This window comes from Dermacentor variabilis, chromosome 1 (genome assembly GCF_050947875.1).
Source record: "Dermacentor variabilis isolate Ectoservices chromosome 1, ASM5094787v1, whole genome shotgun sequence".
NCBI classification, from domain to species: domain Eukaryota; kingdom Metazoa; phylum Arthropoda; class Arachnida; order Ixodida; family Ixodidae; genus Dermacentor; species Dermacentor variabilis.
Window position 1 is genome coordinate 111,625,849 of NC_134568.1, and position 20,542 is coordinate 111,646,390.

General features: G+C 46.9%; 1 protein-coding gene across 2 annotated transcripts in view; it reads right to left on the reverse strand.

The window, feature by feature from the left end:
- VAChT (Vesicular acetylcholine transporter) overlaps positions 1-20,332 on the reverse strand; it is a 278,473-nt gene extending 258,141 nt beyond the window's left edge. For both annotated transcript variants that reach the window (XM_075692972.1, XM_075692978.1), the window contains exon 1: positions 20,224-20,332. The gene's annotated coding sequence lies outside the window, so the exon portion shown is untranslated. The remainder of the gene's footprint in view (positions 1-20,223) is intronic.
- Positions 20,333-20,542: the final 210 nt, after the last annotated feature.

The window sequence follows — 20,542 nt, forward strand, 5'->3', positions numbered from 1 at the left end:
CAAAGGAAGTGCCAGCGAAAAAGGAAATTTACTTGGACTGTGACATTTCATTTACTTCTAATGCGCAGGTTGACCACCGTGGTCAAGGTATTAGACTTCATTAATTCGAGATGTTCATGAAAGTGCGCCAATCTTTTTAATTTTTTTTTAAAGACGCAGAAAAGTGACTCCTACTTGACAGCAGCATCGTCATTATAAATTCCAAGTATGTCAGCACACAATTTAAGCTCGCGTATCGCCCAGCCGTCCAACGCGGAAACGGTGAATTCTTAAGTATTCCACTACTCCCCCTGCAGTCTACTGTTTCAGAGAATTCGCCTTTCATTTATTATTACTATTTTTAAGGCACGCTTCATAAAACAATTTTGAGCGATTAAAACACCTTTTGTGCGTGCGTTCAATATTTTGCTTTGCCGTCTCGAAGTCGCTGATTACTCGAGAGCGCAAGAGGTCAGAAATGAACGAGGATGAATTACTGTTCCAAAGGTCTGCGTAAACATGATAAAATATATATACGCAGCTACCGAATCGATGCGCGGATACTAGCTCTACACGGCGCTCTTGCAATCTTCTTATCCCGGATTTTACGGCCGACGCGCAGAGCAAAGCTGCTTTTCTCGCATCGGTGACTCTCGATTCCTCGGGAAATATCAAAACTACCCGGCTTGAGCTTTTCGGTCTTTTGTTAGTCTGTTGACACGTAAGTACCCCAACGCAACAAAAGAACCACTGATCCGAGCGCTAGCCCGGGAATTCTAATCCCGATCTCCGCGGGAGACGCATTCGACCATTCCTTCATGCACTGTTGATGTATACGATGCATCGAACATTGATGCTGCATTTTCATTTGCTCGTGCACTGCAAATCTGCCGTGTTCTGATTTAGAGACCCCTTGCTCTCTTGTGTGCGGATGGCGCGTGTTGTTCTGCTTAGCGGTTATGTGGCCTACACCAGCCACCTGTATTTTTCACCTCGGTCAGCGTGCGAAGTGCATCATTAACGCGGTTCACACTGACTATATAGTCACCAAACATATGCAGCTTACACCCTACTGTGTCCATCTCTTAAGCCACGCTCGCCCTGTATTCACTATTATTGTGCTGAAGCAGCATCCTGTGGCTCTCTTGCGATGACCTGCCCAACTTTTCCCGATCGAGTTCGTGTCCCCATTCCAAGACGCTGATTTCGCACTTGCACTGTCGCAGCCTTCGTGACGGTGAGTTTTGGCCGTCACGAATGCTGAATAAATAACGCCACTTCGTTGCACAGACGCTCGCGTTCATGCTGTAGCCATAGTACTGCCTTCTCGTGGTCGCGAAGGAGCTGAAAGTATTGCGCCCCGCGCATTTGTTATCTTCGCTGTGCGCCGACCCATCCACGAGGGTGTTCACTATACACTGAGAGATGCGCAGCGAAGATTGCACAGTGAAACAGTGTCAATGTTCCAACAAATGAAGGCGAGGCTGTACAATCCTCCGAGATAACAAACGTCTTCCATTTTTCTTCCCACAACGAATCGCCTACCATCTTTAACAACCAGCGATCGTATAGTCCTCGGCAGTCGGAGGTTGTCTATATGTTTCCGTGCGTATCACGCGGAACGCCAGTTGTGCCGGTAAGAGCCAGGGGTAGAATTGAACCTCAAAACAACAGCCACTTAACCAGATATCCATTGTCTCCATAAAATTTTAAGCAATGCATAAAACTGCCAGTAAGTAGCGGCACGTTTTAAATACAAACTCGTACCGGTTCTAAGACAGCGTGTCCGACAGTGATAATGCCAGGCCACGTAAGTTGGCTGCAGAGAACATACACGACGCGGGAGGGGCCTGAGGGACCTACAGCACTCACGCTGAAACAAGGGATAAATCGAACGCGGAGCGCATAAACAGCGCATGATCGCGCGAATCGGGAATGGTGGTTGTGAGCCCCCCGAGCGTGTCTCACTCGTTCGAGACAAGTGGCAGATGTTGTTGCTCCCATCTGACTCACCGCAGCAAGGCAAATATTGACAGAACACCGTCCCGGTTTCGTTCGTCTCGGAATAGCCCCGTTCAGCGTTGCTCACAATCGCCGGCATAGATAGAAAGTACGGAATCCAATATACGACTGAAGAGTCTTGTCCCGCTGTCGCTCCCTTCATTAGCATGGCTCTTGCAGCACCAATGGCAAATACGTTGTATCGCTGCACTACACCTGAGAGGCCTTACATATGCAAACTGTACGGAGTGTGCGCCTTAAGGGAGTTATGCGAAGACTGCATGAATCAAAACTACTGAAGACTGAATGACAAAAAAATGTGGTGATTCAGCGGTAAATGTGAGAGAAATGCGATATCATTGCGTCGCACCTCTTTGACGTCCCGGATGCATGATCTAAAACCCCGTTAACCGTTTTGCAAAGTGTTCCGAAGTTCGCTCGACACCACACGGCCTGCTTCTTAGCGAAGTACAGTTGACGGTAGTACGGAGCAGACCCCCGTCGGCTGCACTATATATATATATATATATATATATATAAATATATATGCCTAACACAGGCTCTTCTAAGTTCTCTTATGCCCTCTCTACCACGTGACCAGCTTACCACACTTCGCACCATACTATGCCAGGGCGTAAGCAACGGGGCATATGAAGGCAAACGATGCCCAGGCAATGGCGTGCAATAAGGTGGACAGGAAATATCAGGTGCCGTTCTGTGCAAACAGAAAATCAGCTCTGACACGTGTTTTTTACCAGACGTCAATGCCGTAAGGTTCACGTCTGCCGCAGATTTTTTTGTATTTTATAATTGCTCACCAGCGATCACTTTTCTTACGCAGACCTCCTGAGAGTTTTCGTGCGCTGGTGCAGCTGAAGCCCCTTTCTTTTTCTTCACTGCCATACGTGTACTTGCACACCGGTGTTTTAGCACGCTCCTGTAATAGTAGCCATAAGGACGACTGTGCAAACGCTGTTGTTCGAGGCGGCATAAATGGTACGGTAATATGGTGTTTACGTGAGTAAATCATCCGTGCCTCCATCGAAAAAAGAAGTCATCTTCTTGAAGGGTGCCGGCATGTGCGGATGGTGATCAGAATAGTTGCGTGTCTTTCCTTGTGCGTGTTTATTCTTATTGCGATAGCAACTATATGGACATTCCAGGTCCATTTCTGCCGTCGGCGTCGCTGTGTGGTTCCGCACAATGTCCAACGGCGATAAAATCGTCGCCGCACGCCGTATGCTGTATGTTCGAGTGGAAGCGTGCGAGGGTGAGCCGGCGATCGCAGCTCAATCTCGCTCACGCAAAGGACGCAAGCGGGGAGGAAGCGCGCCTGCTTCCGTCGTGCGCAAAACTTTGTGGGGAGGTAGGGAGGGGGCTAGTTCTACGCGGGGCCGCGACTTCACAATTGCTAGTAAGTACAGCGGGCGTGGCATTTGCGGTGGAGCCGGACGTTTTGTGCGCATGCATGAGTAAGAGCGGGTGCGAGGCGGAAAATGTGGGGGCTTTTGCTCCTTGAATATCCGACTCTGCCTATGCACTACGGAGGAGCTTCTTTGCGCGTGTTGTATGCGTTTGTCCCTAGGTGTGCCGGCATTGCGGAGCGGGGCCGAGATTGTTCACGCTCAGACGCTAGCTGCCGCCGCGGTGAAACAGGTAAAGCAGCGGGCACTTACGCCCCATTTGGCGATCGATGTGTCGGACAGAGACTCTCACACCTGCGGCTTTCGTGCTAAGTAAGTCGTGCCGGATCATTCCTTAATTTCTCGTGCCTTACGGCGATGTACCTTAAGAATAACACCTCAGACATTTCCCTGGGAGCAGTAGGGACCTGGGTAAAGGCCGGGCCGCATATATTGAAGATCTAGAAGGCAGAGCACCTTAGCAACCACGGTTGAACCCGAGTGGCTGAAAGGCCGCCGGTGACGCTCGACGCCCCTGCAACCGCTATGAGAATACATCGCACCCTCCTTAACGCATTTTACGCTAGCCTAACATTAAGCTGAGGTAACGTTAACGTAACGTAACGAGGCCGAGACGCAAACACAATAATTTGTACGACATATACAACCACTGTGAGAATACGCCGCGCCACCATAACGCCTTTTATGCTAACCTACCTTAACGTTAACATAACCTAACGTAATGTTAACCTAACATAACCTAACGTTAACCTAACCTAACCTAATGTAAAACTAAGCTAACGTGGCCGAGATGCAAAGACAATAGCCTGCACGGCGTAACCGCTGTGAGAACACGCCGCGCCACCCTAACGCCTATTATGCCTCTCACGCTAGCATAAGCTAACCTAACCTGACCTAACGTAAACGTAACGTCACGTGGCCCAGATGCAAAGACGATAATCCGCATAGCGTAACCACTGTGAGAATACGCCGCACCACCCTAAAGCCTTTTACGCTAACCTAACCTAAACTAACCTAACCTAACGTCGGCGAGATGCAGAATCAATAATCCTTACGGCGTGACATCAGGCAGTCGCGTTCAAGTGTGGCTGCTAAGTTGTTGTGCGTTTATTTCATTCAAAGGGCACCACTCAAAAATACCCCTGAAAAGTCGCGGACAGCGGCATACGAAAAACCTGCCCAGAGCGAAGCTACTGCTCCAGGAGAGCAGGTCCACCTCTACTACGGCCCCGAATGCTCCCCTAGGAAAATCAGCATTTTTTTTTATTTAAGGTAGAGCGCCGTAAGACGCGACGAAGTTATAATGTGGCATGACTGACCCAGCACCAGCGCCGTTGCGCGAGAAAGTCTGCCCGACGCACCTTGAGACACACCGATCACGAAATTGGACGTCCGTGCGCACTGCTTCACCTGTTTCACCGTGCCGGCAGCCAGCGTCGGAGGGTAAACAAGCTCGACCCTACTACGCAATGCCGGCACGCCTAGGGGACAAACACATACAACGCGAGCAAAGAAATTTCTCCTCCGTAGTGCCTATAGGCGAAGTCAGATATCCAAGGAGCAAAAGCACCCAGATTTTCTCTCTCGCACCCACTCTTACTCGCGCCTGCGCAGAAAGGTCGGGAGCCTCGGGGAAATGTCATGACCCGCTTTACTTACTAGCAATTGTAAAAATACCTCCGGGCAGATACAGCGGCCCGGCCACTGTATCTTGAAAGCCATCTGCGCCGGGTACAGAGTCTGCGCTGCGCTGTGTTTTCGCGCCTTCGTTCGCGTTGGTGCGAGCAGTAGCACGGAGGTCAACTCGCTCGCTGCTGCTGCCGCGTTTTCTCACTGCAGCGTTTTGACAGCGAGCTTCCGCGGTCATCGAGTGAGATATGTGTTCATGTTTGCTTGTGCGTGCGTGACACCATGCTTGTTAATTTAATTAGTATGCCTATGTTTACAAGTTTATATGGCCGATAAAACTACTATCCTTACTTTGTATAGCTGTCCAGTAATTTGTTATCGCAATCGGTGCTTCTCTTTTCGGGCGAAAGTGAGACTTTTTTTCATTCCCCCGCCCACTTTTTTTTCTGCTTAGGCTCTGTATAGCTTCCTGCGCTCACTTTATTTTTGCTCTGTTCTTTTTCATTTGGCCTGCTGAGTTTTCTTTTTCAACCTGTACAAATCATATCACAACAAATCTCATTTGGAAGTTAGCACACGCGCTTTCTTCCTGTGTTCTCGTTTGATGCTCCGTGTTGAACGTGCTTGCAACAAATGGAATACCAAGTAGCCCAATCTGCCGCCCTTCACAGCTACTTCTTGAAGGCTTCTAACAACACCCCATATGTCTTTTCTAGCTAAAAACAGCCACGTAATCATGACACATTATTATTATTATTATTATTATTATTATTATTATTATTATTATTATTATTATTATTATTATTATTATTATTATTATTATTATTATTATTATTATTATTATTATTATTATTATTATTATTATTATTAATTGTGTCTTTTTTTGTGCTTCAAGTACATGTCCTCGTTACATGTCACTAGAAACATGCCTGTCGTCGCTCAACTAGCAGAGTGTCCGAATCAATCAAACCCTCCGGACAAGCGGCACGCGTGTGTCGGACGACAAAAGACAGGGCAGCGGGGCTGTAGGGCAGGCGCACGTGTGCAAAACCCGCGGTGTCGGGAAGGCCTTACGAGAAAGGTCTGGCCACACTGAGTGCGAAGGTGGCGAGCTCGCTTCAGAGAGAATGGGGACCCTGCCACTTGGTATGCCGCCACCGCGCCCAACTGTTTCCCCCAGGGACTGCTTAATAAGGCGTCTGCAAAAGCGTTAGGCGGCCGCCGCCTTTAAATGACGAGCAAGGAAGCGAGGATTAGTGGGGCGAGGGGGGGAGCAGCACTGCTCTCGGAAGCAACCCCGTGCTAGCGCGTCCCGCGTGCGCGAAGAGCTCGAACGCGGCTGCCGGCCGCGCAGCTCCCTGCCCGGGACGCTCCCCGTTCTCCCATTAGCCGAGCAAAAGATGCGACACAAGCCGAGCCTAGCCGGGAGTGATTTGGTGCGCGCGGCTGGCCCCCTCTATTTCCGTCGTTTGAATTATTTAGCTCGGCCAGCACGCCACATTTACTTCCGTCCCTCCACCCTTACACCCGCTACTCCGTGCAGTCGCTCGCAGCAACATCTTTGCTATAGACCGCTAACGCACGCGACTGGGGCTGCGTCTCCTTGGAGGTGCGACCGTGTCTAGCTTACGGATATGTTGTGTGTGTCCCGGCCCTCCACACTGTGTGCTATGTAACGTGAGAGTCTGGCCAATATCGCGTTTCCGATTGTCTTCCTTTTTTTTTTCGTCTTCCTTTATTTGCGGCTTTTGTTTCACACTGTATAAACGTAGCGAAAGCCCGATCAATATTTACTAAAGAAAGAGCGTTTCAATAACGCATGAATCAAATCTCCAAAAGTTTATTAGTCAGCCCACGACTAAGAAGAAAGGAAGGAAAAAATTGTGGTAACGTACTATACTTGTTGCAGCTCTTACGTACTGCACAGAAAGCCTGCGCCAATAATATTTAGAAACCGGGAGAACGCCTGGTCATTTATTTATAAATAATCAACGTCATTCAATCCCGCGACTAGTTCCTTGTGCCCTATCTCGACTCCTAACCTGTTTCGCAGCATGTATACGACCTATAGCAGTCACTTTGTCTGCACAGGTGGACGGCGCTGGCGTTTGCTGCCAATCCGCACGCGGCCGTATCGGCAGACCATTTCGAATATATCGCAGCAGCTGAATGCGCAGGTTCGCAGCTACGCGCTCCCACCGAGCCCTCTAAACAAGTTATTCCCTTAGCAACACTGCCGAATTGGTTAGTTGCGAGAGTTAACTCTAGAAGTTGCATGTACATGCAACTGTACGTGTACATGTTGCTTGTACAACTCTACGTCGCAGTTGAAGAAGCTACCCACCGCTCTGGTCCTACAGCAGTCGGTGGAGTTTTTGCCCACTCCACTAATCGCGAGTCTCTCTCAATTCCTAGAAGCCACTGAATTAACTTCCAGTTTGTTACTTGTCGTGTTGTTTTCGCACTAATGCGATCTGAGCATGAATGACGATAACTCAGGACATTTTTTTAGACGTTTCCTTCTCTCTCTCTCTCTCTCTCTCTCTCTCTCTCTCTCTCTCTCTCTTGAATTAGTGCACCCTTGGGTGATTGTTCTTTTTTTTCTGTTCCTACTGACCTGCCCTATTATTTGCCGTTGTTTTACTTTGGTCTTTAGGATCGTGTCATGTTTATTTCTTCTTTATTTATTTCTTTTCTTCCTATCTTTATTTTTTATGTTTCTATCCCCTCCTGGCAGGCGTTTGTGCCCCTACCAGTGGTAGTTGTCAGCCTGCTCATGTTCTTAGTCTCCATTCTGTATGTACGTCTCTTTGATTCCAAACGCAGTATTATTATTATTATTATTATTATTATTATTATTATTATTATTATTATTATTATTATTATTATTATTATTATTATTATTATTATTATTATTATTATTATTATTATTATTATTATTAAACCTATCCTATATACCCTTATGCACGTTGTGCTCACATATGCGCGCCAATTTCTCGGTAATGTAACCACACTACGATGCTTGACGCACCCATTGCAGCACATGCAAGCCTGGTAAAACTGGGAGGTGTAGAACAATAATACTTTCAATAACTTGCATATAGTCTCATAATCAGTTAATGTATATACACGTGCACGGTCTGACTAGTGCGCCAGTACCAAGACCAATACGCGGCTCCTGAGCGCTATAAGAAAGACTATTACAGTTATTATTATTATTATTATTATTATTAGTAGTAGTAGTAGTAGTAGTAGTAGTAGTAGTAGTAGTAGTAGTAGTAGTAGTAGTAGTAGTAGTAGTAGTAGTAATTCTTATCGTCACTATACATTATGGCACAGAAAAGCAAAGGGCGCTGTGCATGCTGTGCGAACATAACACTTCCAGTCAGCATAAATAAACCAAGTCTTTCCATTTCCCATTGTAATAGCCTCGCCGACAACATGCGCAACGAATGGCGGCAACAAGAATTCTGTAAGCGACACAGGTGTCACTTTTAGCCCGTTTTCGTGGCGTGTTTTCAACCTTCCTTCACTACGGATGATCGCTGGGCGACACCTCCCTTTTCTTATTACGGTGTCCGGTTCGGTTCCTTTCTCCATCCCCTCTCAGATGCGCATGAGCCGCTTTCGCCACTCTATATGTATTGCCTCTTAGAAAGCAGTGAATTTCACTCGCCGTGGGTTCAAGGATATTGCTCTTGATTTGCAACGCACTTGGCTTTCTCACGGTTGACCCCCCTCAAGAAAGAGAAAAACTCGAGCACCGGTGTCCCGGCTGCGTCCTCTTGTTCGAGCATTGGATGCGGGAACAAGGACGCCGTGGCGCTGTCTACAGCAGCGCAACTGTCATCGTCTGGGAGCCGAGTTGTCCAAAACACAGGAGCACCGCTCGCGCGAGTGCGAGTCCCGCGCTAGGCAGGGGCGCACGCACTCACGGCGCCATCGCGTAGTTCAACTCTGCGGCTACCGACGCATGCATGCGCGGTGTATTGGAAATCGAAGGAGCCGTGTTTCCCCTCGACTCCCCTGTTGGGTGCACGCTGCGGGCCCCGACTCGCCGGGAACAGCCGTCGACCCGCTTGCGTGAGCGCTTGAGAGAGTGAGTCGCTGTCGAGGTGCGTGTATTTATAGACACGCGATTCGGCAGCCGCATGGACGCATCTCACGTCTACTGCCACGTACTCCTCACGCGGGACGCGCGGGTTTCGGGCGAAAAAAGAGGAACGTCCTATACAGCTTGTCGATCGCGCCGAGGACGTGCTTTTGCATACGGCGTTGCGTGCGCGCGCTTTCCTCGATTCTCCGGTTTCGGAGGAAGCCTCCAAGTGAATAACATTCAGCGCTAGGTCAAGACTTCTGCGCGTTGCTGTGTTACACCTGCCCAATTCGTGCGGCTTCAATTGCTCCATCGAGGTGTGCAAACTGCCCCACCAAATTGTTACAACTAGCTTGGTATATAGAAAGCATGCATCAAAGCCCTGCATACGAGTGCTTCGAAGTTGGATATATATGAACTAGTTGAAAATTCTCTGACGGTTTTCACAGGGTCGAAGAAATTTTTAAAATGAGCGCATCAGGTGTTACTGCAATGATGATAATTACGGAGGTGTATCATGTTCGCGAAGAGCACATATGTTTAGTTTAATATAAAGGAGAGCGCCTTGTATCGGACTCTTGTTACAATATGGCGATGACCGTAAATTTTCAGTGCGCGAACCACGTTCTTCGTTACTCACCAAGCGCCAGCTAAAATCGGAGCGGGTCACCGAGTCGCTCCGTCATCAGCAAAGCGTCGAACACCCAAAACGTATACTCTCTACAACAGTTCCCTTCGAGTCGTCATTCAATGAATTCCATTTTATCTGCACTTCTGCTACATGACTCACACACAAAATGTAGTCTATTGTATATTTTAAATATTTCATCGGGACGGGGTTCTTGCATCACTAATCAATCCGCAACGCGATTGCCACAGAAATAACACATGTTTACGCCAGGCTAACTGAATAATCGCGGGTAGACGCCGCAAGCAGTTGCATCCGGCTGCTCCACAGCAATCGCAAATAGGCAGGGTGTATGGGGCGTCTAACAATGCATGTTCCGCTCCGTAAAGTCACAACAATATGTGTGATCAACAGAAAACCATAGAGCGCGTTTAATTTCCTAAATACATACTTACGCCGCGTGATGTCAACCGGCACATTTATATAGCCTCGACCACACCTTTCAGCATGGGAGCAATGCACAGAGGGCGTTAATTATACCGTAGTCTACCGAAGGCGATATTACAAAGCTTTTGATTAGTAAGAACTGTTTTTACTTTCCATATTTTATAATAATGTGTTCGCTATTACGACTGGCTGGCGCGTGTTCTTACGAACTGTTCTAGCGTACAAACTGCTTTGTGAACGCGGATCCTATTTTAAAAGAACTTGTTCTGAGAACGCCTATCCAGGAGAGGGCGCCGCTGCTTCTCTTCTACCATGGGCTTATGTGGCTTCTTGTTTATATAAGTGTGAAGAAAGACTCCGCAATCATCAAGGTGTCCTATCGCAGTGCTTTATGGCGAGGTGATAAGGCGTATCTTATCATTTTGCGGTGTCTGACGCGCAGTGCAAGGTGACCCGAGCACGACCTACGAGTTCACAACGCGCTGCCACGATGTGTAGCTTAAATGAATAACGAAAGTAAGGAAGAAAGTGGACACGGTCCACCAATGGAGGCAATGACGATTTATTACAGACGCCCAAGCATTGCTGCGGAAGGGCGCCAGTATTTCGGCTGTTAGCTATTGTACAATGACGGACTCGTAAATATGGCTTATTACTGACTGAAAAATGAATCGAGCATTTAAAATATGTTACGGGTTCCCTGGCTTTGCGAAACGTTAGTGTATATCTTTCACGTACGTGTAAGCCTTAAATTTCTCAAATCCATATCATAGCTGCTTTCGAGAAAAATGAAGCATAAAACAACATGGGTTCTATGAATGGATATACGACACATGAATTGAATCTATAGTTGTAATTTTCATTAAGGTATGCCATTTGAATATTCCAAATTTTAATAATCCCATCAAGCCTTTTCGAAGTCATGAACATTTTTATTCGTTTTCGCAACTAATCATGTCTGTAGTTAGCGGCGTCGGTCAGATCTCTGCCTGCGAAAATAAGGGTGGCGGACGTTACTCAGATGAAGCACTCGCCAAGCCTAACACAATATGAAGGAATAACTACTATAATACACGAGAGAGCGATGGTGTGAAAGCGAGAGGAGAAGGCTATGAGGTAGCCGACAGGTAATGCTGGCAGGAACAAAGGACCGTATTTCATAAGATTTTCTTTCTCTGATTCTGTCAATTTGTCATGATTCATTGCGCCACTCGGTGCAATGGATGATCAGAAATGAATACGATGATAACTGGGGCACGGCCTAGTGCGAGCCAATAACGAAAGGTAAAAGTAGCAGAAAACAGAAAACAAAGGATCGTTGCAAAATACCGCTCGAAGTGCGCAACTAAGGTGAAAGTGAAAATAGTATAAAATGGCCAATGAGCGCCAAGCCAACGTCGTAATATCGAAGACGAGGATATGGCCATGACTAAAGAGTCATATAGAGACAAGCTAGCTGAAAACACTCAAACAAAGAGAATATTTCCGTATTTAGAAGGACAAAGTAATTCTACACTGAATATAAGTAGCAACACGATGATAAGGATGAAATAACGATAGATTGACTCACCGACAAACGACAGCAGTCGAGTAGAGTGAAAGTTATTAAGCGTACTTGGCGTACCAGCGTGCCGTAACGACGATTTGTCGGTATTTGTAATTTTAGAATGCAGCTCTTAAGCGCCCGTTCCTGCGGCGAGCGTCGGCGTCCCTCGTAACCGAGAGAGCGAGCACAGCCAAGGTTGAAGGAGTGAACGCGTAGCGCAGCGGGGGATGGAAGACGGCGATAGAAATGAGAGCGCGAGAAGGAAAACGGAGGAGGAGGGTATGGCGAAAGAGTCAGAAAGAAAGCGTAGTGCTGCGCAAGACGTGCTCGCGGCGACGACGGCTACGAGATGGCGCCAGAGTAGCGCAGGTCGTCTGTTCGCCAGTGACGCCACCGATACCATATATGGAAACAAAGCACTGCATGAGCGGAGGTCTGTCTGCGGCGGCTGCTGTGAATGGCGCCCACGCGTCACCCACGCGTTGCCTCTCACGATCCCCCGATTAGCGAGGCAGTACACTTCGCCCTGTTTGCAACGTGCCGCACTTGAGCGATTGTCTGCGCCAGCCAATATATCACGAAATAAAAACGCGGATAGAGCTGCACTGAAATTTCGCCTTAAGGAGTATAGTAATCGTCGGTGAACTTTTTTCACTTCCGTGGCGTACATTTTAGCATTAGACACGCTTCTTTCGTGTCACAGTGGGAAGACGAACTGGCATTTTGTAGGTCTTGTTTTTCATTTTAAAAAAAACCGTAAAGCAGTGAAAAGGAAAGCCGGCAGTTATCTCCGGTCGTAACCATCACGCCCCAATATTAATGCGCAGGGAATAGACGGGAAAGATTGCCGAGAAGTATCAGGGTATAGCGTCGTGCGAAAGCAAAGTTTCGCAGGATTGTGAGCGAAAGCGCACAACGAACGCAAGAAGAAATGCGCACACACAAAAAAAGACAATAACAACAAATATTCTGGGGTTTTACGCGCCAAAACTACGATGGCATTATGAAGTACGCCGTGTAATGGGGAACTCCGGTATAATTTTGACCACCTGGGATTCTTCTACGTGCGCCCAATGCACGGTACGCGATCGTTTTTTTTTTTTTCATTCTACTTCCATCGGAACGCGGCTGCAGCGACTGCGATCGAGCTCGCGACCTCGTGCTGACTCGAATTTGTATTGCCTTATGTTGTGATCCAGCGTTCGTAATGAACGGCTATGGCGAACCAAGTCGTAGCCGCGGGCGTTGCGCATTGTACTTTTTAGGAAGAGTACCCTGTTGCCGGCATGCAACGTAGTGTTTCCCCCTGGGAGCATTGTTTGTCGATGTCGTGAGAGCAGATCGAAACACTTCATACTCAAGTACTTCAAACGTTGTTTACGTGGTGACATGCTCAAGAAGGATTGCCTTCGGTTGAATGTTAATCGCGACAAATGCTTCGTCGCTTGCTGTGCGTATCGCGGAAGTTCGCGTTACATTCAAAATGCGCAGTCGTAGAGATCGCCATGGGCGGGCAGCTTCCTTTCGTCTCGTTTCGAATCACCGCGTCATAGGTTAGTACAGCGGTGGATGGCGTACGTGAGCTCGCAAATACAATGGCGCGCCGAGGCTATGCTGTATCAGTGGATGTCTACGCGAAAAGGCCGATGCGTTCCCGGTTGTTTGAGTTACAGAGAGCAACTCCAAAAGGTACTTCGTTAAGCAAAAGTCACACAATCTCTACTGAGCGTAGTGTTCCGAACAAGGGTAGCAAAAAAGTAGCAACGACAACCATTACTACGTTTTTACTAGATGTTTCTGTCTTACTACATCGAAGTGAAAAAGTAAAAAAAAAACTCAGTGCATAGCTGGAAGGAATGCCAACAGTAAGCGAGCCGCAGCATGTCCTACCGCGTGTGCAAGCCACAGATGAGGAACCATATGTGGCGCGTTTCCTTATCACGACATTGGAATTGCCTCACAACTTTCAAGAGCCGACGCAGCGAAAAACTTTGCGCGCTGGCGCGTAACCTAAGATTAGATCAATGAAATTTATCCGACTTTACAAGTGGACGCCTTCGTACCATCGACCTTGATTTACAGCTCTGTATTCCATCCGAGCTCCCGAAACGTGACTGCACCCTTCTGTCCTATCTGTGTCTCGGAGTCGCATTTTGAAATGCGTACTCCTTTGTGACGTCTGCGGGTGCAGCGAAACAATCACGCAAAGTGCAACCACAAAGAGTAGCCGTTCTCAGCTACGCTCAACCAGCTGGACATGCGCCCACTCACGGACAGTGTGGACTATGTGGTGCCGTCGCAGACTGTGCGGCAGCACCCCCGTATGGAGGCAGTTCTGTATTGTGTTCTTTTTCTCTTCATCGCATCGCATCGCTTTCACCCCCTTCCCCATTAGAGGGTATAGCCGTAAATTATGGAAACACTCAGGGAGAATGTTTGAAAGAACAGGTCAGTCACTCTACCGAGAGATGAAGAATAACTGATAATTCATGAAGAGACTGTAACTAAAACACGGGTGGTCACGACACCTGCCCGCCGCGGTGGTTCAGTGGCGATGGCGTTTCGCAGCTCAGCTCGAAGCCACCGTTTCAAATCTAGGCCATTGCGACCACACTGCAATGGGGTAGATCACAAATACACCTGTGTGTTTATATTTAAGTGAATGTTAAAGAGCCCCGGGTAAGCATGCCATTCCTGTCGCCAACGTACACCATTTGTCAACAGTATTGCTCCAGATTTCAGATACCTGTAAATCCAAATATTTCTGTAGTTCGGCCATGACGCCTGGGATGTGAACAGTTGTTTCATTTATTTATTTATTTATTTATTTATTTATTTATTTATTTATTTATTTATTTATTTATTGCTAGATGGACAATAGGCATAGAGCCTTTAATATACCTAAACGTCAAGGTGGTGTGGGAGAGACTGAATGAAAGAATGATAATCGAGAGCAGCCTGAGCGCCTAGAAGTTACAATAAAGCTCCTCATTTGAGGAAGCATAAGAAAATCAGCAGACTTCAGACATTCCTCCGTCGCTGAACTCATTTACTGCGACAGAAGCGGGCTCTCACAGTGGAGACAGCCACCTTCTCAAGAACTACTTCTTTGCGCACACAACGTCGACTTCGTCCGCTATACAGCATTGCCTACTACGTCCTGCGAAATTCATGTACAGATAGCTCTCAGGGTCTGCACAGCACTCAATACCTCTCACAAATTTCCAATGGTTAGCGCGTTTTTGTCCCCCCTGCGCACTGCCGCAAGAGTTCGATCAGCAGCGGCGATGGCGGGCAAAGGTTCTTCGCCATGCGGCGAGGCTGACGTTGAGGATTAAGAGGTGGCCTGACGACGACGTCACGATAAACACGGCGCCGTATAATGTAAAAGACGGATGGACACGGCAAATACAATTTCGAAGCTTTAACTGCGTAAAATTGGTTTTCAGGGCTCAACGAGGAGAACAGGGAGCAACTACAGTGTGTTGATTACCTACGTTGACTACGTCGGATCTCATCACTTATTGGTAAATAACCTGTCTGTACTTTTTATTCAGCAGTGTTTGCGTTGTATTTATTATAAACATGGCAAAATTTTCTGCTTTTCTGAATTTTATCAAGGCTTTGAACATGAAAAAGTAATAAAGAAGGCACTTAAAGCGCATTTTGAACTCAAAGGAATTGAACCAGGACGTTCTTGCCAGTATTAGCTTCTAGAGAGAAATAAAAGTACCTATATCCGCGAAAAGAGTGCGCAATGCGGCACGTTACTGAATTACGTCATTGGCGTGGTGTTTGGAAGCTATAAAGCAAACAGGACAAGGCAATTAGGCATCCAGTTGTGTGTTTTCTTTTTTGTTTTTCCTCGCCATCTCCACTCATCTTAACAAATGCTGAAAGGGTTCCGTGAAGGTCAGTTGAATTTGATTAGCCTACGCCTGTGGGTGTCCATACAGTTAAATGCAGTATCTTTTCTGTCATATTCTGAAATAATATAAAATAAAACTGAAAGAAAAATATCGCACTTTCAATGACTCATATATTGTTACGCCTGAAGCAACGCCTGAGCTATGAGAAAGATTGCACTATATAGGACTAGTATTCTCTGGGCTGGGCCCCCGGTATGTGTTGACCCCCGATCGAGGTTCCATAATTTGCACCAGAACCGGGTACATGTATGGCCGAATTTTCTTTATTTTCATCCATTTATTTTGCCTTCGTCCTGTCCAAACACGATCGCGGCGGTCGGAAATCCAACCCATGAATTCGTTCTTACTACCAAAAATTTAACATCCACGGAGACACCTCGGCGGGTACTATACTACACAATAAGCAGCCTCCAAGAACAATTATATAGAGTGCATAATGTCCTAAAGTTCGTACTGTGGCAATAACTTAACTACGTTTACGATGGGGGCGAAATGCGAAAACACCCGTGTACTTAGGTTTAGGTGCACGTTAAAGAACCCCAGGTGGTCTAAATTTCCGGAGTCCTCCACTACGGCGTGCCTCATAATCAGAAAGTGTTTTTGGCACGTAAAACCCCATATATTATTATTATTAACTACGTTTACAACATAGCCCACTGCATTACGTCAAAGATAAACCGCATTTCAATAATTACACAAGAAATTACTGGTTAGCAATGATCAGCCAATATTTTGGATGTGCCAAGGTGATTCATGTGCTTTATTCGCTGTGAAGATATTCGCCGGGTTAAAAATGACGGCGAAAATGTATTATTCAGTACGCTGGTACGCAAACTGACGAGTTGCATACAATGGCACGTATAATATGGAAAGTATTGAAGCTCCGGCGCTCACGATGCGGGTTTAGGCTGAAGATGTCAGACTGTAGCAGTTTTAATTTTTTATTGGGATGTACGATTTCATCCTGACGTGGCATTTCAAAGAGCTTCGTCTATGCTTGCGTCCCGGTAAGGTGTGAATAAAAGGAAAGAAACTCCGTGTAAATTGTTCAGTTATAGTCTGCCTATCAGGATACGTGCTGCACTGTATGCGCAATCGTGACTCACCCCCCCCCCCCTCCCCATTGTAGTAGAATAAGCACGCTTCTACTAATACACTGCGCTACAGCAGCGGTAAAGCCTTCAGATCGCCACTTCTAAGCAACGCTATCGTCTTTCGAGGTGCGTCTTTTTGGCGTTCTTATGCAAACATTTACAGGGGAGAAAGTGGTCACCAAATGTAACTATGGTCACAACTAAGAGGCTTCATGTAAACAATCGGAATTGTCACCACCATTATGTTGCAAATATGATTAATGCGCCTCTCTTTGATAACAACAAAACCATTTACAGAAATTAAAAATAAATTATGGGGTTGTGATTATGAGGCACGCCGTAGTGAGGGACTTCGGAAATTTAGACTACTTGGAGTTCCTTGAAGTGCACCTAAATCTAAATACACCGGTGTCTTCGCATTTCGCCCCCATCAAAATGTGGCCGCCGTGGCCGGGATTTGATCTCGCGACCTATGCTCAGCAGCCCAACACCATATCCACTAAGCAACCGCGGCGGGTTCATTTACAAAAATGACCACATCGTCACACAAACATTATTGTTATACAGCGCCGGTGTTGCTCCAACATGGATATTCCGAAGAGGCCTTCCGCGATAAATCTGCAAGAATGCAGGTGCACCTGAAATTTCAGTGATGCGTGGAATTTTATTATCTCATTCATTGTGTGATCAGATTATTCGCTGTCATATAAGCTACTTCTTGTCAATGGGATACTTGGAGAGCCGTCAGGTATCAACGCTGAAGAGACGCATCGGGCTTTGGGAATCGTATATATGTGATGATTGCGGCTGCGTGTACGTTCTGTTCGTAGCTAGGTATTTGTTTTTAAAGTTACTATAAGGTAAGTCGGTTTCTTGTGGAACAGATATCGCGTCGTGGCGCTTGGGTAGGCGATCTGTGATGGTCGTCTTCTAGGCGCAGTCATGTTGTTCGCAACAGGCAAGAGGGTGCATGCGCCCTCGACTTGTAGGCCCGAGAGAGCCTCCTGAGTTCGCTAGTCTTTATTGTTGACCTTTCTCATCTTTCACAAATATCCTTTGGTGCGAACAAGAATCTCTGTGCCAGGGTCACTAAAACGGACCACAGCTTTCCAGATATTGAAAAAGAACGGAACTCTAAATGACATGTCGTTCCCTGTTTCCTCGGGTACCTGTAAAGGGGCATATACTAGAGGTCTACCCGGTCGCTCGTCGCCATGGAACAGGTGACACGGACGTGACGCCAGTTCATGGAAGATGCCTGGTATCGACGACTGTGGAACCCGTAGATGCCACACATCCTCCACGGCCTGACCCGTCTTTCAGTAAGGTTGGGGAAGCGTCCTGCGATATCTCGGTCGTCGTCTCTCAGATGGTTGAGCCACTCTTGCGCCTAACTGCTTGTCGACTCGGCTTTTCTCTGGGCCTTTGCATGGAGCTCAGAGAAAGTATATGACGGAGGCGCAGTGCTCTTTCGGACTGTAATCAAAAGCGTTTTCACGTATTATTTGCCTCGCTCAAGGCGTTTGTGTCTCCTTTTATTTATTGCGATGGCGAGAATGAGCGTTACACGTGGAACGATGCTTCACACGAATATATACATTCTGTGCACAGAATGTATATATTCGTGTGAAGCAACGCATGCGTTGCAGCATTAAAGTTGAAGACTCTTCAGAGAGGTTGTTAATGTAACTGGTGGGGCCAATAGTTGCCGTTTCACAGCTGCTCAAGTAGTTACACAGACCGTAATCGAAATCAGCGCATCAAGCAGTCCGACATTGTTCTTTCATTTCCCTAGGCCTAAACGTGTAAGTTAGGTTACACAGGAAAGGATATTTAATGAACGCCTTTATGATCAAAAGGTCCCTTGCAGACTTCGCCTTTACCGCACTCTCTTGTTAATTAGTTCAAAGCACGAAAGCTGTACTTTGAATTCATCCTCAGCCGAAAAACCCATTTGCTTTATGCGTCAGACGCCGCAGCGTTTCTTTTCAGCTTGCATGAAAACAGGGCCCTTAATACGTATTATTGTGCCCCTGAAGAGCAATTCGGATTCATATTATAGCTTTTGCGTTTGCATGTTTTGAGACAGTCTATACAGAGACCCAACCAGAGTGAAGCTGGTATGAGGATCAGACGACTTTTTTTTTATTATTTCGTGGTTTCCAACAGGATTGCAATGTTTCGTTGTTATTCACGGAAAGTGCTGTCATACAGTATCACGGCTGATGTGGCACTCAGGTGACCTTAAATAAATACCGACTCGTATCATCTTATGATGCCCGACCATGTTTCGTTGTCTGGCTGTGACCGTGAGTAGTAATCATATTTACTACTTTCAAGTTTGCGTTGATAATCTGCTTAGAAAGGTGCTTACCTAAATTGCAACACTGATGCCAATAACCTGGTCTTATTCCCACCGATTATACGCTACGAAGCCTTAATGGTACGTAATAACAAGAGCTTCCGCCGTAGTCAAAGCATTTCAAGGTTATTAACGTGCATAAATAAACATCTATATAATAGTGGTTACGTTCGCGTGTTCTCTAAAACACTCGAGGCAGCATTGGCCCCTCCACCCCCTCTCCCCACGCTTTCACCATAACTCCATCAAGCTACATACAGAAAGAGTCTGTGCAGTCTCTTTCTATATGCCGCCAGGATCTGGTGGGAAACCACTTTTGGCCAACTATTAGGCTCTGCTGAGAGAACAAAGCACAAGTGAAAGGTGACTGCAGTGACGATGAGTACTCCAAGGAAGCATACATTGACTATCGTATATACGTTTTTTTGTTTGCTTTTGTTAAATGTTGATGCAAACGAAACAAAGGCAAGGATTACTTCTACATTAAGGAATAGCGTTACGCTAACATCAGATGGCATCTATGCGCCATGTGAACTTACCAAGGCAGGGTGAATAGCTCCTTGCTACGTTTATCGTCATGTCTTTTTCAGTTGGCAGCCTATTTTGGAAGCTAAAAAGAATACTGCCGCATTGTTACAAACATAACTGTGCTCAAGAAACAGAAATCAGGAACATTTGCTGACCCCATAAAGATCACTATAAGTATATAAAGGTTGTTATAGTTTCCTCACGCGTTCATTACTGTTCGGTATATACATATAAGTCCCACGATGTGACTTCACCAAGTTGTGCAGTTGATACTGTGACTGCAGCCATTGTATCTCTGTATCATTTATACCCGCCAAGCATGAAAAACAACGTGATTTAATCAATTTCCATAGCGCGTTTCCGTTTTGGCGCATTCTGACACAGTGTTTCAAGTACGCGTCGAGGAGCCCAGCGACAGTCCGCAGTAACGCGCGGGAAAACAGCCAGCATGCCCCGGGACAACGCTGAAAGCTACCGAAGACACTTACTAAAGCAAAAGCGCAGTCGGAAGTGGTGCGGACAATTAAGCAAGCGCGTGTGTAGAAAATAGCGTCACTCACCTGGACAGCGAGAAAGCTCCCGTCTGGAACCGCCGGCCGCTTTCTGAGGCGCTTTCGAGCGGCGTTCGTGGACGGCTGGCCTGGTTGCGAGCGAGCACCCGCGGAGGGAATTTCGGGAAGACAAGAAGGAGGGCGAAGCATTCAGCCTTCTCACTCTTTGTCCTCAGTTTCCTCAAGACGACATGCACTCCCTATCCCTCACCCCCACCACCACCCCCTCCCACGCAACCAACCTTCTGAAATGTCCCGCTTTCCTACATCCCTCTGCGTTCTGTTCCTCTGCCTGTCGGCGGCAATTTCGTCCAGAGGAAAAAAAGGT